Raw genomic sequence first — 23,813 nt, 5'->3', positions numbered from 1 at the left:
TTTCCCAGGAAACTAGTGATAAAGAACCGCATAGCACAGGGAGATCAGCTCGGTGCTTTGTGACCACCTAGAGGGGTGGGATAGGGAGGGTGGGAGGGAGGGAGATGCAAGAGGGAAGAGATATGGGGACATATGCATATGTATAACTGATTCACTTTGTTATAAAGCAGAAACTAACACACCATTGTAAAGCAATTATACTCCAATAAAGATGTTAAAAAAAAAAAAAAGAACCTCTCAGTCTCTGGATATCTTACTGCAGAGATTAGTTTTATCCACTGTCTACACATGAGCACAATTCTATTTCTTCTTTAATAATAGTGAGTGATGAAAACGGGCCCAGATGCCTGACGGATGTGCAGTCTCCTATTTTGTTTGCCAGGACGTGCCCAGTCAGCGGGCCTTTTTCAGCATGGATGCACAGGACTTCCGACTCACTGTGTATTGGATTGTGATGATGGAATCACTTACTTTTAAGTCAAGGCAACTGTGGGGAGTTGAATTCTGAACTTTAGGGGATGAAAAGATGAAATGTAATTTCCAGCTTGAAATTATTTTTTAAACTCCTCAGCGGGATGGATTTTCACTCTTGGCTGGTTTTGTCTTTTCAGACATGTAGGGTTGGCAGCTCTCCTCAGAGCCCGTCCTGAGACAACACTGCAGAGAAGCTGCCTCACCACCCTATTTCTTACTTCCTCATCCACACCGATCTCTCTCCTCTCCTCTCGGGACCCTCAGCTCGCATGACTGGCAGCACAGTGCGGGGCAAAGAACAGTCCCTCTGGAGGGCAGGGCCTGGTTTGGATCTCAGCCCAGCCAGTTACTAGCTGAGTCTTTAGAGAGGTCTGGTATCCACTTAGGCCTTCATTTTCTCATTTATAAGGTGGGCCTGATAAGCATATAACTTACAGCAATGCTCAGAGACTCAGTGGAGATAATGCATATGAAGCACTTTGCTAACCATAAGAATCTCACAAGTATTGATTACATTTTTAAACTTTTGATTATCTCAAGCCACTCTCCCTCATCACCCCCGCCTTCTACTAAGGCTTACACTCGAGTTTTCTTTCCCCTCCTCCATCCCTAGTGAAGTTTACAACTCCTCAGGTCACTTAAACTGGAGAGAGAGACCAGAGGAAGAACAAGACATTTAGCCACCCTCTTCCCTCCCCACAGGGCCAAAGGAGGGGGTCTAGTTAAATTAAAAATTGACACTTACATATAGTACTTTTTTTTAAGTGCAAAGGTCTATCCATTGAAAAGAGGCTTCCCTCCATCCCAGTTCCCAGCCCACTCACCACAGAGGAGCACTAGCAACAGTTTCTTGTGTAATTCTCCAGAAACTTCTATGCATGTGCAAACATTTAAACATAAAAATGAATATAATATATATCCTTTTTCATTTTACACAAATGAATTCATTTTATACATACTGTTCTGCAACTCGTTTTTTAAACCTAATTGTCAATTTAGGAGATATTTGCTTATAAGCACCTTGTTCTTTTTAACGACTGTATAAAATTCTTTTGTTTGAGTTTATCAAAATTTAACTAATCTCCTTTTAGTGCACATTTAGGTTGTTTGCAAAATTTTGCTATTAAAAAGACTGCTGCAAGAGCATTTTTGTGCTTGTAACGTTCTAATGTTAATACTGCCAAATCGGCCTCTGACATGCCCACTTAGAATACTGTGGTGTGCTGTCCACTTATAACTTTGGTAACAGTATGTATTATCTGATAGTTTAATCTTTCCCATTCTGATAGGTGAAAATGGTGTCTCATAATTAAAATTTCATTTCATTTTGTTGATGGTTTTATTTCCTTCTTCAACCTCTCTTCTGAACTTTTTCTGCTCACTATCAACTAATTCTCTTGTCCCACATTTCTTATTCTCTTTTGTCTCTTTCTTCAGCTCTTTCTTCAAGAGCCGACATTTATTTAGTTGATGCCCGTGGAAAAGTACTTGTTTGAATTTTTCTCATTTGGTGGGATATTAGGAAATTTGTCCTTCATCTATATTTTTATTTGATCAACTTCTTCTCTCTCCCTCTCTCTCTGGTTGTTACCTAAGTATAGATCTCATGCTGGATTGTTTCTGATAATTATTCATCACTGAAGGGGACCAATCCATCAGGGAGAGCCAGTTACTAGAGAATAGTGTTGGAAGGCATGGAAGGCAGAGGGATGGGCTGGTTGGCAACTTCAGTTTGGGTGCATTGTCTCACAAAACCTTCTTTCTTCATATGCTGCTTCCTCTGCCTAGGAATACATCTATTCAGTTTTTGGTGTTGTTCCTTTAAGGTAAGATAGGATAAGAATGATGTATAATGAAGCCCTCTATGTAACAGGTGTTCTCTGTGGTGATTTGTCCAGATCACTACAAGAGCAAACCTGCTGTTGCTTGTTTTCTCTCCTTTTCCCACCGTCCTTCCAGTAGTGTCTTTAAGAGATGACACATCTGTAGTGCATCCTTCCTTGTCTTTTCTGCCATCCTGGAATGTGGAATGGATTCAGGGATGCTCCTGGGGCCCTCTCACACCCATAGGCATTGAAAATTTGTGTCAGCAATCACTGGATGGACCTTTGTACCAACTACCCTTTGAGAACTCTGTATTCTACACATTATCTGTAAAGACATGTTTCTGCTTGGAAGATTTTATTTTTCTTGAACATTTTTGTTTGGAGACTTAACAGGTGATTTTTCCCCTAGTTTTTCTGAAGATAGAAATTTCTCTGTTTTTGATTCTTTTCATAGTTTTTAATTGACTTCAGGGAGGGGAAGGGAGTAAAGTGTCCTTTAACATTTTAAGGTAGAAGTCCTTTAAAATCTAGCTCTGCTTTTTAATGTATAAGAAAAAAAATCAACCTTTACATTGTCTATTGTCTTGCAGTTGGAAGAATTATTCACAGTTGATGTGATCCTCAAAACAGCAATCTTTTGAATAGGCACAATATTCCCACATCACACCACATCCCTTTTTACATGGCAGCTGAGTCTCAGAGTAGAGAATAATGATTTTTCACACTTGCCCAGATTCCCTTTCTTCTTATGCTAACAGTAGTGTTCTGCTTTTCCTTGGGGAAAATGTTCCTTCCTCATGCCATGTGATTCTAGTGTGCTGTCAGTCATAGGGACATCAAGGAACATGGTCACATGACCCAAGGCAAGCAATCCCCTGGAGATTATAATCCAGATGACCATAATGACACAGAAAGGGGCGCCTATTGGCCAACCTTGGAGAGACTATAAGTCACTGCTACTGAGACCCCTAGAGGGCTCTTTCTTCCTGTCCTTCCCAAGGCCAGGTCATTTGACTACTTGATTCTGTGAGCTATTTGTGTCCTTTCCATGAATTTTACATACACAAGAGTAGGTTTTTGTTGCTTGTTCTCAAGTATCCTAATTAGTACATTCATGGAAATTCTGGAATCTGCCCAAGGCACGCTGCCAGGAAGTGGCAGAGCTGGGGGTTGAACCAAGATGTTTTGGCCCTCAGTTTTGTGACCTTTCCTCTAAACTTTAGGTGAACTAAATATACAATAATTGTTTCACATCTTGGGACTGGAATGGGTATAGCCTGAACATTATTTCAGGATAGTCAGACTAGGAAGGCTGAGGGCCAAGAGTCTGGGTCTTTATTAGGCTGGAGCAGGTAGAGGGGGCAGTCCAAACTGCAGACACTGCGGGAAGATTCAGTAAAACCATAGTATCCAAGAAGTGAGGCAGAATTAGGATGTAGTTTAAACAAAAGTAACATTGAGGGTCAAAACACGGTATGCGTGTGTGTGTGTGTGTCTTTATGGGATGGGTAAAAAGTGAGGTGATAAGGCCACTCCTGGTGGGCAGATCTCTGTAGCCACAAATGTGAGTGAGGAACAGACAGGAAGGCAGTTGTCATCAGAGCTCTGAAAAGGGCAGCAGAGGCCCCACCACTGACCTGTGGCTCAAAGGTAAGACTCCCTTCTCCATCTGTTTGTTGACCAGGAGCAGCAGGGTAGCACAGGCCTGGGAGTAAGACAAACACCTGGGTTCGAATTCCAGCTGCAGAAATTACTCATCATGTGACCTGGCAAGTTCCTTAACCTCTTTGTATCTCAGTTTCCTCAACTGTAATTGGGAATAAAGGTGTCCACCTCACAGAGCTGGGGTCAGGGATGAAACACGAGAGCTGTGTAAGTGTTCCACCTGACAGATTACAGATGCTCCATAAAAAGTAGTTGTTATTGCTGCTAGTGACAAAATTAAATAATTATAATAAATCCCCCAGTCGCCAGCCTCCCCCAACTCCAGTTCATCCTCTGCATTGGCCAGGTTTCCCTCTAAACAGAGACCTGACTGTGCCAGCTGCCAGCTCAGAATCTGTCCCCACATCCCAGGATGTCCGGATTTCCTTCCCAGGCTCACCAGCCACCACCCAGCCACCCCTTTTTTTTCTCAGTCATGTGAAACGTCCTTTTATTTCCAGAGTCTGTAAATTACTTTCGAGTTGCCTGTCTGTTCTGGGTGATGACCCCTCTGCCTAAATGCTTTCTGCTTCTTTCCACTTGCCCCACCTCTGCTGCCCCATCAGTACCCACTCACTTGTCACCTCCTGCCTGAGGCCCTTCCATCTCCTCAGAGTTAGGTGTGCTCTCTTGTGTCTGTAGCACTTTGCACATGTGCTTACTTCAGCAGTTTGAAAGCTTGAGAAGTAGCAATTAATTTCTTTGTTATTTGTTCAGCCAGAGGAACTATCCCTCATCAGGAGCTCCCTCGGTGACCAAAGCTCTGCTTAGGTACGTCCGCATACTCTAATTTATCGCCACAATAAATTCTATCAGCTGGGTGGCATTCTCTCTACTTTTCAGCTCAAGACATAGAGGTTCAGAGGGATTAAGTACCTTGTTCAAGATCACCCAGCCAGTTAGTGGTGAATACAGGTTCTCTTTCATTCTGAAGCCCAGGCTTCAGCCAGCACCTGAGAAGGATAAAGTGAGCAATGCTACCCAATGAAGATGCTCAAATTCCAGGCAGGAGAAAAAAATCAACACTTTAGTTAGCCCACCCTGATTCAGGCACATATATGATGTTCATCATGCTTTTGGAAATTCAATCCCAGCCAAATACCATCATGCCGTTGGTTTGGCACCATTGAAGGAGAACTGAGAATGCACTTACTCAGCGTGTGTCTGTCCACACACACTTCTTTCTGAGGAAGTGCTAAAGCCAAACGTGTCTAATGTCCCCGCCATCCTGACAGTGTCCTGCATGGTCCCACCCCTACCCGGGTTGTGGAAAATAGAGTCCACACTCCTGCCTCTGTCTTTTCCTCCATGCTCTGCTGCTGGGGCCTGTGTATCATCCAAACACCCCAGTGAAGCTGAACTTACCCTGTCCTCGTCTCTCCCTTCACCCTGTCGGATGTATGGAGCACCTACTGTGTGCTGAGCTTTGCCAGCTGCCCACAGCCTCTGACAAACAGGTAAGGAGACTTAGCTCAGCACTCCTTGCACCTCTAGACTGTAAAGCATGTAAGCAAACACTCAAGTAAATGTCACCCTTCTCTGAGGCTGACTTGCCTGGATGTCTTATGCTATTACCTCCTTCACCTAAGGGTCCTGCTGACATTACTACTTTGATGACATTTACATTTGCCAAATTATCTTTATGTCCCAGAACTTCTTCTGGTGGAGTCACCTTATTTGTATTCAGGACAATATATGATGAACTCATACAAAGAAAAGAAGGGCTTCTTGGGTTTACAAAAAACAGAGATGAATGGACCCACCAACCACCCTGCAATGTAGCCCAGGACTGAATTTCTTCCACACCATAACAGAGATAAACCCTTGCTACATTTTTCTTTTTACCTTTGAGCCCCTCCACTCATTTCTCCCAGCTCCCACCTTCTATTGTTGTTAACATATATAGCTGCAGTCAGAGGAGGAGGGCTCTTATTACATGAAAGACACTTTCATTCAGATGTGCATGTTAGCAGGCTTAGATCTGAAAGATGGGTCTGGGGTTTGTGAGTAGGATCTGGAGAGAGATAAACTCAGATTAAAAAAAAATCTGAGTTCCTAAGGGAAAAATGAGTTGGAGCAGGAAGAGGATGAGAGAAGGAAGAGGGGTGACAGTAGCATGAAGACGGGTGAGGTTATTGAAAAGGGTGGTACACCCCCGCAAAAAATTTCCCCAGAGCTGAGTGGCCAAATATTCCTAAGAGTAAGGATGTTTAATATTCCATTTGAAATTGTTTGCTGTGCTGTGATGCAAACCACCCCATCTATCTACCCCCAAACTTAAGTAAACTTTGGTATAGACAAAAGTTTTCTGGGCAAAAATAGAGAAAAGAACAAAGTTCCAGTTCTGAGTCATTGTGATGTGCTTTAGGGTCCACATGTGCATGAAAATGAGACAGTCCAGAAACTGAACCAGTTCAGGGGGTTGCCATTTTAAAATTGGGTTTGATATTCCATATGACCTAATAGTAAGGTGATAATTGGACAGACACCTAGAGAAAGTAGGTGAACCATAGGGATATCTGCAAAGAAAGAGTTCAAGCAAAGAGTACAAAGCAAGTTCAAAGTCCCTGAAGTAGGCAGGGTCCAGAGGGCAAAAGAACTAAAAGGAAGTACAAGCTACACTGGAGGAAAGGAAGGAGTCTTTGTTTCCAGAGCGGCAGTCTGGAAGGGGTGGGTGAGGGTGGCAAGGGTGCAGCCTGGTGACCAGCTCACCTCTTAGGTGCCAGGCAGCTTCATGTTGGATGATGCTCCTGACTGTCAAAGAAGGCACCTTCTCTGAGTGTCAGTAGTAAATTCCGAAGGTCTGAAAATCAATGTATTCTTCCTGAAAAACTCTGCTGAAGTTTCTCAGGTGCCCTGTTCTCACTTAAGTGTATGCTGCATTATAACTCTGGAAGCCATTAACTGTGGGCATTACCTTTTTAGCAGAGCCACTGAACAGCTGTTGATAAAAGGGGTACTCAGCAACTCACACCTGGGGAGTTAGCCTTAACCGCGGGATTGCGTGGCAGAGAGAAAGGGTTTATTTTGATACCTACACTACAGTTCCCCTCCCCCAAACCAACAACCCACTTTGCTTAAGTCACTTGTCTGAAGGTCAGATTGCAAAGAGTATAGAATTGAACATAACTGCCCTCTTGTGAAGCGAGATAGCCACATATGACCATATGCCTGGGGTGCAGGTTCAAAGAATCCCATCCAGGTCCACCCCTTGTGGCCCTTGGTGCACATGACTTGTATCAAGGCAAAGCTGAGCGTGCAGCCTGCCTGGAAGCTGACTACTGCTGGCTTGATTGTGGTGATCTCTGGCTCATCACTAAAAATACTTTGCTTCTGACAATATGCAGAGCCAAAGCATATCTAGATGATTCTAACCTATCCCTTCGAGACCTATATTTGAAATTGTCGTAAGGAGAGCCTGCTAGAAGGAGATGATTCTATGTCCCTGTGATTAATGACAATTCCACCTATGTCACAAACTAAATGGCGAACATTTCACTCTAGGTCTAGGTCTAAAGTGTCTCACATGTCTTTTTCCAGTAGTGTAAGTGATCATATAGCATTTTCCCCTCACTTCCCAATTCACTCTGGGCGCTGTTCCCTACTCCCCACCCCCACTCCCATCCTTCCACCTCCCACCCCCTTCATTCCTACCTGGATATATCCAAAGAGATCCTTCTCTTTCCCAAATAACCAAATGTGATGTTCCACTTGGTCCTCCAACTGTAAGAAAGAAAGATATAAACGAGAAGAACACCTCGGTCCTCGTCTTCCCATTCTCTGGCCATTGTTTTCAGCTTGTCTATTGTTGGCTCCTTCTCTTCCACGTACACCTTAAGTGCTGGTGCCCTAAGGTCCAGCCTTGGTCCTCTTCTCCTTTTTTTTTTTTTTTTTTAATATTTATTTATTTATTTATCTTTGGCTGCATTGGGTCTTCATTGCTGTGCGTGGGCTTTCTCTAGTTGCAGCGAGCAGTGGCTTCTCTTGTTGTGGAGCACAGGCTCAGTAGTTGTGGCTCGCGGGCTCTAGAACGCAGGCTCAGTAGTTGTGGCGCACGGGTTAGTTGCTCCGCGGCATGTGGGATCTTCCCGGACCAGGGCTCGAACCCGTGTTCCCTGCATTGGCAGGCGGATTCTTAACCACTGCACCACAGGGAAGCCTACCTCTTCTCCCCTTCTTTTTTTTAAATGAAAGCTTCTTTCTTTCTTTCTTTCTTTCTTTATTTTTGGCTGTGTTGGGTCTTCGTTTCTGTGCGAGGGCTTTCTCTAGCTGCGGCGAGCGGGGGCCAATCTTCATCGCGGTGCGCGGGCCTCTCACTGTCGCGGTTTCTCTTGTGGCGGAGCACAGGCTCCAGACGGGCAGGCTCAGTAGTTGTGGCTCACGGGTCCAGTTGCTCCGCGGCATGTGGGATCTTCCCAGACCAGGGCTTGAACCCGTGTCGCCTGCATTGGCAGGCGGATTCTCAACCACTGCGCCACCAGGGAAGCCCCTCTTCTCCCTTTTAACCCTACAGTTCCTCACTGGTGGTCTCATCCAAACCCATGATTTCAGAGAACGTAGCTCTCAAACACGTCTTTCACCCAGACCTACCTCCTGAGCGTTAGACACGCTACATCCTACTGCCTGTCAGAAAATCCACTTCAGGAATGAAGTGAATGGCATCTCAAACCAGACATGACCAGTCCAGAATCCATGATTTACCCATCCAAGCCAGCCCTCCGCCCTGGTCTCAGTGGGTCTTCCCAGTTGGTCAGGCACCCCTGCCTCTCCCGGAATCAGTCAGCCAGCCGCGGAATCAGTCCTGACGACTTGGTCTGCATTCTCCGTGTTGGAGTACCCCCCCTACCTCAAGTCTCACTCTCCCTCGGGGTTACAACAGCGTCTTCTCATTGGTCTCCCTGCTTCCTGCCTGGCCCTCTCGAAGAGCCTCAACGCTGCCATCAGAGTGAGCTTTCTAAACCTCTGAATCTGTTAGTTCTCTAACTTAAAACCGCCAGTGGTTTTCTCTGGGTATATGCCCAGGAGTGGGATTGCTGGGTCGTATGGTAGCTCTATTTTTAGGTTTTTAAGGAACCTCCATACTGTTCTCCATAGTGGCTGTACCACTGGACACCTGAAACTAATACAACATTGTAAATTGACTGTACCCCAATAAAAATTTTTAAAAAAAACCACAAAACTTTCAATCGTTCTGCTTTCCCTTAGAACACAATCCCAACTCCTTAGTCACATACAGCCTTTCACCATCTGGCCCTGCTCACTCTCCAGACTCACATTCTGTGGCTTCTCCTCACTTACACCAATCTTGGCTCCTGCCACACTCACAGGCCCCTGTCCACACCAGCCTGGTCACACCTCTGAGCCTTTGTTTATTCCCACTGTCCAGAAAGCCTACCCTGCTCATTCTTGAAAACTCCCGTTCATCTTTCAAGACCTGAGTCTTCCTCCTCCTGGAATCTTCTCTGACTTGCCCCCACCTCTCCTTAACCAAGGCCAGCTACTTACTCCTTTGACCCATTCCCAGGCCAGCTTCTCTTCTCTCCTCTCTGAATCTTCCTGGCCCCATAAGGTTATACAATACCAGAGGGCCTTTGTTGAATCATCATCAATCATCCAACTAGTACATTTTGTAAACACTGAGAGTAAAACCAGACATGAAGTAACTCGTATAAAGTCACACTGATAGAACGAGGGCTCCTGACTCCTGGTGCAGTGTGTGTTTGTGACTGAGGTCTGCAAGGTCAATATATCTCTAGAGACCAGCAATAGACCAATGCACACTCACACCACACTGATAGTTTCCCGGAGACACAACATGGTAGAGATCAGGGAGGCAGAAATCAGGCCAAGCCCAGCGTCAGTGTGCTCCTTCCCATGGATCTGAAATCTGAGTGAAGGGGCCTGGAGGTCAGGGGTACAGGTGCTCATAGAGGGTGTGCTCAGAGGATCCTGAGGAAACCCACAGCAAGGGCTTCTGAGAATAAAATCAACCCAAGGGCAATAATCCCTGGGAGTCACTTAGGACTAGGCTGCCTCTGACCTGTCTGTCAAGGCACTTCCTTCCATGGATTTCTTTCCAAAAGCCTAAATTCACTGAGCAGGCCAGGGTCCAGGAACCAGGGAAAGTCTCTGAGGACAAATGGAAGAGAGAGGTTCCCCCCAGGCTAAGGGTGCAAGGGGTAGCGAAGAAAGGGAGGGCTGTGTCCTCACAGCCCCGAGAGGTTGTGTTAGGACCTCAGCATGTGGCACCAGGAAGGCCATGTCCCAGGCCTGAGAACTCTAGCCTCACCAAATGCTCCTCTGCCCCATGTCTGGCGGCTGAAGAGGACCAGGGGAGAGGACTCATCACAGCCACCACAGACAGATGACCAGAGGAGAGAGGACGCCCCAGAACCACGGTGCTGCATGAAACCCCACAGCTGGAGCACGGTCCCAGAAAGAGCGGGAAACTTTGAGAAGGCTGATTTCAGGTTTCTCACCAGCTCATTAAATCAAGGACTTAAGATTGAACTTGGTTTATAAAATGAAAGAAATGGAATTTTCTTTGCACATCTGCATCAGTAGACTGATCGTTCACATTCATCCCTAAATTTCCTTTCTCTCTCTTTAAGGGGCCAACATGGACTTTCTTGGGTTTGAACTGCCCCTCTGCTATTCACTTGCCTTTTGATGATTTTGGGAAAATCACTTAACCTCTCCAAGCCTTAGTTTCCTGATACATAAAATTGGGGTGATAAGAGGACTCACCTCATAAAATGGTGGACAAGGGGAAGTGAGGTCATGCACGTGCAACGCAGAGCGATGTCTGGCTCTGGAGTGATGTTGCTGGTATAAAATAATATTAGAACCAACACCTTCCAGAACTCTGCACTGTCCATCTGGTTTAGATGTGGCGCATTTATTCCTTTCACATGGGGATGACCAGCATTCCCATTGAGCACACTGGGCCTAGTGCTAAAGCCCCATGAACTCTCTGCCTAGAGGCACACGTGTCTCTCCCTGCTCCCCACGGGTTCTCCGGGCCCATGTGCTCTTTCATTGCCTCAGATTGCTCTGTTTTATTGTTGACTCGGGGCCCTTCACGCAGGCTGGTTTCTCTGCTGAGAATTTTCTTCCCTCCCTTTGCCCTGAATTCTCTTCCCTCCTCTGTGTGTGGCCAAATTTACTCAGCCTCAGGTGTTAGCTTAAATATTACTCACCCAGAGAAGCCTTTTATGTGCACCTAGACTGGGTTCAATCCTCTAATGTGCTCCTGTCACACCTGAAGTTTTGAACTTTTCTTCTCTGACAATCCTCATACTTACATAATTACTTACCTATCTTCTGTTTTCTCCAGTGGGTGAAGAACTGCATGAGGTAGGGGGTGCACATCACTCTCATTCTTGGCTGGATAATGGTACAGTGCTCAGGACATGGTTCATACTTATGAATATTTGATGAATAAATGGAGGGACATTCTTCTCAAATATCTCTAATCATTCTCCTCCTGCTGTACGTCTATTAACTTGTGTATATCTCCCTTTTCAGATCTTATTTGCATATGGTCATTAGGGGGCAAGAGAAAAGGTAAAAGTGATGTTGGATTCTAAACTAACTGGTGGGACAACTTTGCTTTATGTATTTAAAATTTATTATGTAAATAATGCATACTTGTAGAAAAATTTTAAACCATGAATAAGTAAAAAGAATGAAAATCACTTGTCATCCCACAACTATTAATATTTGGTTGTATATTCTTTCAAAGTTTTTTCCCTGTAAATTTACAAAAATGTAAATCATTCTTTACATACTGTTTTATAACCTGATTTTTATTTTTATTTATTTATTTATTTATTTTTAAATTTTTCTAAACATCTTTATTGGAGTATAATTGCTTTACAATGGTGTGTTAGTTTCTGCTTTATAAAAAAGTGAATCAATTATACATATACATATATCCCCATATCTCCTCCCTCTAGCGTCTCCCTCCCACCTTCCCTTTCCCATCCCTCTAGGTGCTCACAAAGCACCAAGCTGATTTCCCTGTGCTATGTGGCTGCTTCCCACTAGCTATCTATTTTGGTAGTATATATAAGTCCATGCCACTCTCTCACTTCATCCCAGCTTACCCTTCCCCCTCCCAGTGTCCTCAAGTCCATTCTCTACAACTGCATCTTTATTCCTGTCCTGCCCCTAGGTTCTTTTTTTTATTCAGCTTTAAAAAGGAATCAAATTCTGACACATGCTACAACATGGATCCATCGTGAAAACATTATGCTAAGGGAAATAAGCCAGACACAAAAGCACAAATATTGTATGTTTCAACTTATATGAGGTACCTAGGATAGTCAAATTCATAGAGACAGAAAGTAGAGTAGTAATTATCAGGCGTGAGGCGGGGAAGGGAATGAAGAATCATTGATTTTTCTTTTCTTTAAAATAAAAAGCAATGATTTTTATTATTGAGGTATAATTGATGTATTATATTAGTTTCAGGTGCACAACAAATGATTTAATACTTGTATATATTGCAAAATGATCATCACAATAAGACTAGTTAACATCTGTCACCATAGTTAGATACATAATTTTATTTTTCTGACGGGAAATTTTCAGATCTACTCTCTTAGCAACTTTCAAATATGCAATACAGTATTGTTAGCTGTGGTCACGATGCTGTTCATTATATTCCCAGGACTCATTAATCTCTTTTTTAAAAATTTTATTTTATTTTTTTATACAGCAGGTTCTTATTAGTCATCAATTTTATGCACATCAGTGGATACATGTCAATACTAATCGCCCAAATCATCACACGATCACCCCCACCACCCCGCCGCTTTCCCCGCTTGGTGTCCATACGTTTGTTCTCTACATCTGTGTCTCAGTTTCTGCCCTGCAAACCAGTTCATCTGCACCATTTTTCTAGGTTCCACATATATGAGTTAATATACAATATTTGTTTTTCTCTTTCTGACTTACTTCACTCTGTATGACAGTCTCTAGATCCATCCACATCTCAAAAAATGACCCAATTTCGTTCCTTTTTATGGCTGAGTAATATTCCATTGTATATATGTATCACATCTTCTTTATCCATTTGTCTGTCGATGGGCATTTAGGTTGCTTCCATGACCTGGCTATTGTAAATAGTGCTGCAATGAACATTGGGGTGCATGTGTCTTTTTGAATTATGGTTTTCTTTGGGTATATGCCCAGTAGTGGGATTGCTGGATCATATGGTAATTCTATTTTTAGTTTTTAAAGGAACCTCCATACTGTTCTCCATAGTGGCTTTATCAATTTACATGCCCACCAACAGTGCAAGAGGGTTCCCTTTTCTCCACACCCTCTCCAGCATTTGTTGTTTGTAGATTTTCTGATGGTGCCCATTCTAACTGTTGTGAGGTGATACCTCATTGTAGTTTTGATTTGCATTTCTCTAATAATTAGTGATGTTGAGCAGCTTTTCATGTGCTTCTTTGTCATCTGTATGTCTTCTTTGGAGAAATGTCTATTTAGGTCTTCTGCCCATTTTTGGATAGGGTTGTTTGTGTTTTTAATATTGAGCTGCATGAGCTGTTTATATATTTTGGAGATCAATCCTTTGTCTGTTGATTCGTTTGCAAATATTTTCTCCCATTCTTAGGGTTGTCTTCTCGTCTTGTTTGTGGTTTCCTTTGCTGTGCAAAAGCTTTTAAGTTTCATTAGGTCCCATTTGTTTATTTTTGTTTTTATTTCCATTACTCTAGGAGGTGGATCAAAAACGAACTTGCTGTGATTTATGTCAAAGAGTGTTCTTCCTATGTTTTCTTCTAAGAGTTTTATAGTGTCCGGTCTTACATTTAGGTCTCTAATCCATTTTGAGTTTATGTTTGTGTATGGTGTTAAGGAGTGTTCTAATTTCATTCTTTTACATGTAACTGTCCCGTTTTCCCAGCACCACTTATTGAATAGATTGTCTTTTCTCCATTGTACATCCTTGCCTCCTTTGTCATAGATTAGTTGACCATAGGTGCGTGGGTTTATCTCTGGGCTTTCTATCGTGTTCCATTGATCTGTGTTTCTGTTTTAGTGCCAGTAACATATTGTCTTGATTACTGTAGCTTTGTAGTATAGTCTGAAGTCAGGGAGTCTGATTCCTCCAGCTCTGTTTTTTCCCCTCAAGACTGCTTTAGCTATTCGGGGTCTTTTGTGTCTCCAAACAAATTTTAAGATTTTTTGTTCTACTTCTGTAAAAAATGCCATTGGTAATTTGATAGGGATTGCATTGAATCTGTAGATTGCTTTGGGTAGTATAGTCATTTTCACAATTTTGATTCTTCCAATCCAAGAACATGGTATATCTCTCCATCTGTTGGTATCATCTTTAATTTCTTTAATCAGTGTCTTATAGTTTTCTGCATACAGGTCTTTTGTCTCCCTAGGTAGGTTTATTCCTAGGTATTTTATTCTTTTTGTTGCAATGGTAAATGGGAGTGTTTCCTTAATTTCTCTTTCAGATTTTTCATCATTAGTGTATAGGAATGCAAGAGATTTCTGTGCATTACTTTTGTATCCTGAAACATTACCAAATTCATTCATTAGCTCTAGTAGCTTTCTGGTGGCATCTTTAGGATTCTCTATGTATAATACCATGTCATCTGCTAACAGTGACAGTTTTACTTCTTCTTTTCCAATTTGTATTCCTTTCATTTCTTTTTCTTTTCTGATTGCCATGGGTAGGCCTTCCAAAACTATGTTGAATAATAGTGGTGAGAGTGGACATCCTTGTCTTGTTCCTGATCTTAGAGGAAATGCTTTCAGTTTTCACCATTGAGAATGATGTTTGCTATGGGTTTGTCCTATATGGCTTTTATTATGTTGAGGTAGGTTCCCTCTATGCCCACTTTCTGGAGAGTTTTTATCATAAATGGTGTTGAATTTTGTCAAATGCTTTTTCTGCATCTATTGAGACTATCAAATGGTTTTTATTCTTCAATTTGTTAATATGGTTTATCACATTGATTGATTTGCATATATTGAAGAATCCTTGCATCCCTGGGATAAATCCCACTTGATCATGGTGTATGATCCTTTTAATGTGTTGTTGGATTCTGTTTGCTAGCATTTTGTTGAGGATTTTTGCATCTATATTCATCAGTGATATTGGTCTGTAATTTTCTTTCTTTGTAGTATTTTTGTCTGGTTTTCATATCAAGGTGATGGTGGCCTCATAGAATGAGTTTGGGAGTGTTTCTTCCTCTGAAATTTTTTGGAAGCATTTGAGAAGGGTGGGTGTTAGCTCTTCTCTAAATATTTGATAGAATTCACCTGTGAGGCCATCTGGTCCTGGACTTTTGTTTGTTGGAAGATTTTTAATCACAGTTTCAATTTCATTGCTTGTGATTGGTCTGTTCATATTCTCTATTTCTTCCTGGTTCAGTCTTGGAAGATTATCCCTTTCTAAGAATTTGTCCATTTCTTCCATGTTGTCCATTTTATTGGCATAGAGTTGCTTGTAGTAGTCTCTTAGGATGCTTTGTATTTCTGCAGTGTCTGTTGTAACTTCTTTTTCATTTCTAATTTTATTGATTTGAGTCCTCTCCCTCTTTTTCCTGATGAGTCTGGCTAATGGTTTATTAATTTTGTTTATCTTCTCAAAGAACCAGCTTTTAGTTTTATTGATCTTTGCTATTGTTTTCTTTGTTTCTATTTCGTTTATTTCTGCTCTGATCTTGATGATTTCTTTCCTTCTGCTAACTTTGGGTTTTGTTTGTTCTTCTTTCTCTAGTTCCTTTAGGTGTAAAGTTACATTGTTTATTTGAGATTTTTCTTGTTTCTTGAGGTAGGCTTGTATAGCTATAAACTTCCTTCTTAGAACTGCTTTTGCTGCATCCCATAGGTTTTGGACCGTCGTGTTTTCATTGTCATTTGTCTCTAGGTATTTTTTGATTTCCTCTTTGTTTTCTTCAGTGATCTCTTGGTTATTTTGTAATGTATTGTTTAGTCTCCATGTGTTTGTGTTTTTTACGTTTTTTCCCTGTAATTGATTTCTAATCTCATCGCGTTGTGGTCAGAAAAGATGCTTGGTATGATTTCAATTTTCTTAAATTTACTGAGGCTTGATTTGTGACTCAAGATGTGATCTATCTTGGAGAATGTTCTGTGCGCACTTGAGAAAAAAGTGTAATCTGCTGTTTTGGATGGAATGTCCTATAAATATCAATTAAATCTATCTGGTCTATTGTGTCATTTAAAGCTTCTGTTTCCTTATTTATTTTCATTTTGGATGATCTGTCCATTGGTGTAAGTAAGGTGTTAAAGTCCCCCACTACTATTGTGTTACTGTCGATTTCCTCTTTTATAGCTGTTAGCAGTTGCCATATGTATTGAGGTGCTCCTATGTTGGGTGCATATATATTTATAATTGTCATATCTTCTTCTTGGATTGATCCCCTGATCATTATGTAGTGTCCTTCCTTGTCTCTTGTAACATTATTTTAAAGTCTATTTTATCTGGTATGAGTATTACTACTCCAGCTTTCTTTTGATTTCCATTTGCATGGAATATCTTTTTCCATCCCCTCACTTTCAGTCTGAATGTGTCCCTAGGTCTGAAGTGGCTCTCTTGTAGACAGCATATATATGGGTCTTGTTTTTGTATCCATTCAGCAAGCCTGTGTCTTTTGGTTGGAGCATTTAATCCACTCACGTTTAGGGTAATTATCGATATGTATTTTCCTATTACCATTTTCTTAATTGTTTTGGGTTTGTTTATGTAGGTCTTTTTCTTCTCTTGTGTTTCCCACTTAAAGAAGTTCCTTTAGCATTTGTTGTAGAGCTGGTTTGGTGGTGATGAATTCTCTTAGTTTTTGCTTGTCTGTAAAGCTTTTGATTTCTCCATTGAATCTGAATGAGATTCTTGCTGGGTAGAGTAATCTTGGTTGTAGGTTCTTCCCTTTCATCACTTTAAGTATATCATGCCACTCCCTTCTGGGTTGTAGAGTTTCTGCTGAGAAATCAGCTGTTAACCTTATGGAAGTTCCCTTGTAGGTTATTTGTCATTTTTCCCTTGCTGCTTTCAATAATTTTTCTTTGTCTTTAATTTTTGCCAATTTGATTACTATGTGTCTCAGCATGTTTCTCCTTGGGTTTTTCCTGTATGGGACTGTCTGTGCTTCCTAGACTTGGGTAGCTATTTCCTTTCCCATGTTAGGGAAATTTTCGACTATAATCTTTTCAAATATTCTCTCTGGTCCTTTCTCTCTCTTCTCCTTCTGGGACCCCTATAACGCGAATGTTGTTGCGTTTAATGTTGTCCCAGAGGTCTCTTAGGCTGTCTTCATTTCTTTTCATTCTTTTTTCTTTATTCTGTTCTGCAGCAGTGAATTCCACCATTCTGTCTTTCAGGTCACTTATCCGTTCTTCTGCCTCAGTTATTCTGCTATTGGTTCCTTCTAGTGTAGTTTTCATTTCAGTTATTGTATTGTTCATCTCTGTTTGTTTGTTCTTTAATTCTTCTAGGTCTTTGTTAAACATTTCTTGCATCTTCTCGATCTTTGCCTCCATTTTTTTCCCTAGGTCCTGGATCATCTTCACTATCATTATTCTGAATTCTTTTTCTGGAAGGTTGCCTATCTCCGCTTCATTGAGTTGTTTTTCTGGGGTTTTATCTTGTTCCTTCATCTGGTACATAGCTCTCTGCCTTTTCATCTTGTCTATCTTTCTGTGAATGTGGCTTTTGTTCCACAGGCTGCAGGATTGTATTTCCTCTTGCTTCTGCTGTCTGCCCTCTCCCCTAGGTTCTTCATAACCATTTTTTTCCCTTTAGATTACATATATATGTGTTAGCATGGGTATTTGTTTTTCTCTTTCTGACTTATTTCACTCTGTATGAAAGACTCTAGGTCCATCCACCTCAATACAAATAACTCAATTTCCTTTCTTTTTATGGCTGAGTAATATTCCATTGTATATATGTGCCACCTCTTCTTTATCCATTTATCTGTTGATGGACACTTAGGCTGCTTCCATGTCCTGGCTATTGTAAATAGAGCTGCAATGAACATTGTGGTACATGACTCTTTTTGAAATATGGTTTTCTCAGGGTATATTCCCTGTAGTGGGATTGCTGGGTCGCATGGTACTTCTATTTTTAGTTTTATAAGGAACCTCCATACTGTTCTCCATAGTGGCTCTATCAATTTAAATTCCCACCAACAGTGCAAGAGGGTTCCCTTTCTCCACACCCTCTCCAGCATTTACTGTTTTGTAGATTTTTTGATGATGGCCATCTGACTGGTGTGAGGTGATACCTCATTGTAGTTTTGATTTGCATTTTTCTAATGATTAGTGATGTTGAGGATTCTTTCATGTGTTTGTTGGCAATCTGTATATCTTCTTTGGAGAAGTGTCTATTTAGATCCTCTGCCCATTTTTGGATTGAGTTGTTTGTTTTTTTGATATTAAGCTGATGAGCTTGTAAATTTTGGAGATTAATCCTCTGTCAGTTATTTCATTTGCAAATATTTTCTCCCATTCTGAAGGTTGTCTTTTCATCTTGTTTATGGTTTCCTTTTCTGTGCAAAAGCTTTTAAGTTTCATTAGGTCCCATTTGTTTATTTTTTATAACCTGATTTTTAACTTAACAATAGGTTGTGAACATATTTCAACATCAAGAAATATAATCTCCAGCATATTTTTTTAATGGCTGCATTGAATGCCGTTACACAGAATAATTTACTTAACCAATTCCTTACTGGGAGACACTTAGACTTTTTTTTAATACACAATGGACTTTTGTTGTAGGAAACTGCCTTGTAACTGAATAATAATCCATTATTATTCCTTAGGATATGTTCCTAGAAATTGAGTGACTAGATCAAAAGACATGTTTGTTTCAGACAAATTTATTTATTTTTGGCTGCATTGGGTCTTTGTTGTGGTGTGCAGGCTTCTCATTGTGGTGGCTTCTCTTGTTGTGGAGCACAGGCTCTAGGTGTGAGAGCTTCAGTAGTTGTGGCTCTCGGGCTCAGTAATTGTGGCTTGCTGGCTGTAGAGCGCAGTCTCAGTAGTTGTGGCTCACAGGCTTAGTTGCTCCGCAGCATGTGGGATCTTCCCAGACCAGGGCTTGAACCCATGTCCGCTGCATTGGCAGGCAGATTCTTAACCACTGTGCCACCAAGGAAGTCCCTGATTCAAACTTTTAAAATACACATTGCCAAATTGTCCTCCAAGTTTTCAGAAATGTATATTTCCTCCAAAAGGGTATAATGGGATTCTTGTAGAGAAACACTGAATCCCCTAGAATGCTTTTCCTGGCTCATCTACTTGCCTGTGGATTGGCTTGGCCAGCCCATCCTTTTAATGACTCCAACCAAACAGCTGCAGCTCAGTTCTTGGTCACCTCTCTTTGCCTTTCTATTTCTTTCTTTCTTTCTTTCTTTCTTTCTTTCTTTCTTTCTTTCTTTCTTTCTTTCTTTCTTTCTTTCTTTCTTTCTTTCTTTCTTTCTTTCTTTCTTTCTTTCTTTCTTTCTTTCTTTCTTTCTTTCTTTCTTTCTTTCTTTCTTTCTTTCTTTCTTTCTTCTCTTCTTTTTTCCTTTCTCTCCTTCCTTCCTTCCTCCCTCCCTCCCTCCCTCCCTTCCTTCCTTCCTTCCTTCCTTCTTTTCTCTCTCTCTCCAGATTTCACTTATTCTCAAATGGTTTCACACATATTCTGCATATTCTGGGATGTATTTCATGAACAAACTCAATGTGCTGATATCTCTTTTACCCAGATCCTGACCCTTGCCCTCTCTGAAAAGAAGTCCCACAATCTCATTAACAAACAATATAAATTCTCATCTTTCAGTATACCAGTGAAGAGAAACATTTAATATCCAAGTTAGGAAAATGAAATTCCTCCTCTTTATAGGAACTGTAAGAAACCTTTCCATTAGGGCCAGGTGTAGTTACCTTATATGATCAATACCTTTCCTTTTCGGTTCATCATTGAAGGAAGCTTTGCAGGCTTTGCAGGAAATATTTATAATATTTCCTCTCAGAATGTAGCAAAATTCCTTTGCTCAGCATATAACTTAGCACTTATGCAGCTAAATCCTTTGCTTATGGAATGCTGATTAATCCTCATAACAATACCTCAAAAGTACGTATTATTTTTTTAACAATGGTTAAATTTTATTTCATACATGTTATATGTATTAGATCCCATTTTATATTTTTATGTAAATTTTCACATTTAATCTTCAGAACAACTCTACGAAATAGCATTATTTTACCTATTTTTTAGATGTGGAAATTAAGACCTAGAGGGGTTCAGTAAGTTGCCAATTATCAGAGGTTATTTATTTTTATTTATTTTAATTTTTTTAACATCTTTATTGGAGTATAATTGCTTTACAATGGTGTGTTAGTTTCTGTTGTATCATAAAATAATCAGCTATATGTATACATATATCTCCATATCTCCTCCCTTTACATATGAAGGAAATGAGGCTTAGAATGTTTCATTCATCCACTCTGTAAATATCTGCTGAGGGTTTACCATTGATTTCAGCAACATGGGAGTTGCCAGTGGTCTTAATAAGAGTGCTTTCATTGGAGCAAAAACTTGATTGGTGTGAATTCAAGAAAGAACAGAAAAAATTATTTGGAAATAGTGACTATTGCACAGGCCAGTATTTTAAGGAGCTTTGTGTAAAGGTAAAGAGAGAAATGGGGCTATACCTATAGAGGAAACTGGGAGGTCAAAAGAGGGTTTTTTTAGTAAGATGGGATAACAGCATCCTGGAATTTCCTTAGCTGAGAGTGGAGAGGTTTTATCCATAGTAGCAGAAATCAGATATAGGAAGATGGGTGGGTGTGGAGGTGGGAATTTGTGGTGCATTTCTTCTGATTCTTTCATTTTCTCAGGAAAGTAGGAAGCAAGGCCAGTAACTGAGAGAAAAGATCGGTGAGGATGTTTGAAGAGAGTAGAAAAAGCATGAGATGGTTGAGAAAGTAGACCATGAATGGACCAGGGAAGTATGGTCCAGTTGAAGGTGGTAGTCATAAATTTAATGAGGTTAGTCAGTAAGATGATGTGTTTTTCTCCAATCACATCTAACTGTATAGATGCAGGTGAGGAGAAGGCAAAGAAGTGAATATAACTACATTTGTGGTTTAGCCAAACAAGTATGTTAAAGCAAGAGAGGGACAGGAAATGAGGGATATTTGCAAGGGAATAATGACTGAATGACCATGGAATTTTAAGATGGATAATGAGTGAAAAGAGGCCATGAATGTGACGAGGGATGGTGAAACACTTGTAGATCAACAGACGGGAGGTCCTGATGAGGGGTCAAAGTGCTGATGGAGTTGAAGTATTGATGGAGGCAGCGTATTGGAAGGGTAGAAGATGGTGGTCAGAGTGGGAGAGTCGAAACTGGAAAATGGAAGTAAATTATGTTCCCAAGATCACACAATAGTATGCTACAAATCCGGGATTTGAACGAAGTCTCTCTTCTCCCAGAGCCCACCCAGCAGTACCCTGAGGGCAGAGTGAGAGTTGCATCAGCTCAGAGAGTCACATTGGCTTTTGTGGTATCTTTCATGCAAATGAGAACCCAGAGCTTTCTAAGGGCAACTATTTATAGCACCTCGAAGGCCTGCCATGCAACGTTTCTCCTCCCTTTCTCCTCCCTTCCACTTCTTACAGAAATACCAACTGGTTCAAAGGGGCTCTTGGCTGGTTCCATGGTGAACATATGTTTGCTGATGACAGGAAACAGACAAGGCCAGCTAATGTGAAAATATGGGAGTCCCTTATGAGTTGGGAGTTTAAATACCAGTTTCTGGTGTTTGTGCCTGTGTCGTTTTCTCCATGAAACTGATCCTTATCTTTCCAGCTCCATATGTCCCCTGGGGGTGCTTGGTAAGGGCACCCACCCTCTTCAGGTATTAACCATCCTCTAACAGCAAAACCGTGACGGGTTTCGTGTGGTGTCAGATGTGGGGCAGAGTTAAACACGAAACAGACACCAAGGCACATTGAGATCCTGAGGCAGACTGACGGCAGCCCAGGAATGCAGAGATTGAGGCCCGGTTTCCTATGTGAATGCTGACATACGAAGGTTAACTCTAAACTTCCTGACTGTTGTCTGATCACAGCAGGGTGTCATGTATTCTCCCTCTAACACTCTCTCTCACACACACACACACGCATGCATACACCAGAAAACCTGGAAGAGTGTGCTCAGGCTTTTTGAAAGCTGTGTGTCTGGAGGTCACATACCGTGAATTTCAAAAGTAGTGAAAAAGGATATAATCTCTAAATATACATATACCCACTCTTTCAGATTCTTTTCCCATACAGGTTATTAGAGAATATTGATAAGAGTTCCCTGTGCTATACAGTAGGTCCTTATTAGTTATCTATTTTATATATAGTAGTATGTGTGTGTCAATCCCAATCTCCCAGTTTATCCCTCTCCTCCCCTTTCCCCCTGTTAACCATAAGTTTATTTTCTACATCTGTGACTCTATTTCTGTTTTCACTTTGCTGTACAGCAGAAACTACCACAATATTTTAAATCAACTCTACTCCAATAAAAATTAAAAAATAAAAATATGAACACTGTAAAAAATATGTATATATAATCTCTAGTCCTCAGAGATGACGGTAATCATTTAGATGAGAATGATCAAAGAAACAACAGGATTTACTGCTATTGTGAATTTGGGATATTTCGGAGTTGTGACCTTTCAAATGATCCCATAATCTGGCAAAGGCTCCCTCTCTCCCCTGGGGGCCTCAGAGAAGAAGGCCTGTGTCTGCCGCAGCCTCCCCGGTGTGGGTGCGCCCTCAGTGAGAGACGCAGCTTCCCCCTCGAGGACGTAGAGAAGCTTGGCTTCTGTCCAAGAGGAATTTTATACCTCATTTATTTCATAGAAAAACATGACTCAACCAGAGATGCTGGATTTATCTAGAAACGGAGGAGCAGAAAGAATAGTGCTGGTGTGTGTGTGCACATGCGCGCCTTGTGGGGTGGGGAGAGCAGGGAGCCAGGGTCCCGCGGGGGAGATTCCTGAGAATTAGGTGTGGTTGACAGTGATAATGAAATAGAATACAAGGGTGGGGTTGGCAGGGAGTTCTAGAAGCATCTAATCCAGTCTTCTCATTTATAAGGGGGAAAAACCGAATTTGTAGAACGGAAGTGATTTGCTCACGTTTAAGGCTTTTGGCTCAATAGTGACATTTTATCTTTAGAAGCAATCCAGCCAAGATAAGTCAAGGAGAGGGCTGGCCCCAGAGGAAATTATAGTTCATAATAAGAATCTGACAATAATAATCATTTATCGAGCAACCTATACCCTTGGTACTATACTTAGGTGCTTTATATACATATTCATATCATTTAACCCTCTCAATAACCATATGAAGAAGGAAATGTTTTTTCATGGATTTGAACCCAGGTCTGTCTAGTCCCAGAACCAAACTCCTGTTTTCCACCTCCCTTGTTCCTGTTCTTTTGCTCTTTTCCATTATTCTGGGTCATAATTTTTTTTCCTCTCCATGCTAGCTTGAATTTCCTCCTGCAATATCACAGCCAGACCCAGGCTTCAGATGGCAACTCATACACCAGAAGCTTTCAATCTCTTCTCTACCTTCCTCCAAAACTCCGTGTCTCTGTTCTCTCTCTCTCCCTGTCTGTCTCTCCCCCCCGCCCTCTTTCTCAGACATACATACATACATACACACACACACACCTCTTTGAATTAGAAAAAACTTCAAATACCCCTACCCAATGCCTTAGTTATGATAAGAATTCTCTCTACACCATCTTTTAAAAAATATATATATATATTTAT

Source organism: Eubalaena glacialis, chromosome 10 (assembly GCF_028564815.1).
Source record: "Eubalaena glacialis isolate mEubGla1 chromosome 10, mEubGla1.1.hap2.+ XY, whole genome shotgun sequence".
NCBI classification, from domain to species: Eukaryota; Metazoa; Chordata; class Mammalia; order Artiodactyla; family Balaenidae; genus Eubalaena; species Eubalaena glacialis.
This window is presented reverse-complemented; position numbering follows the sequence as displayed.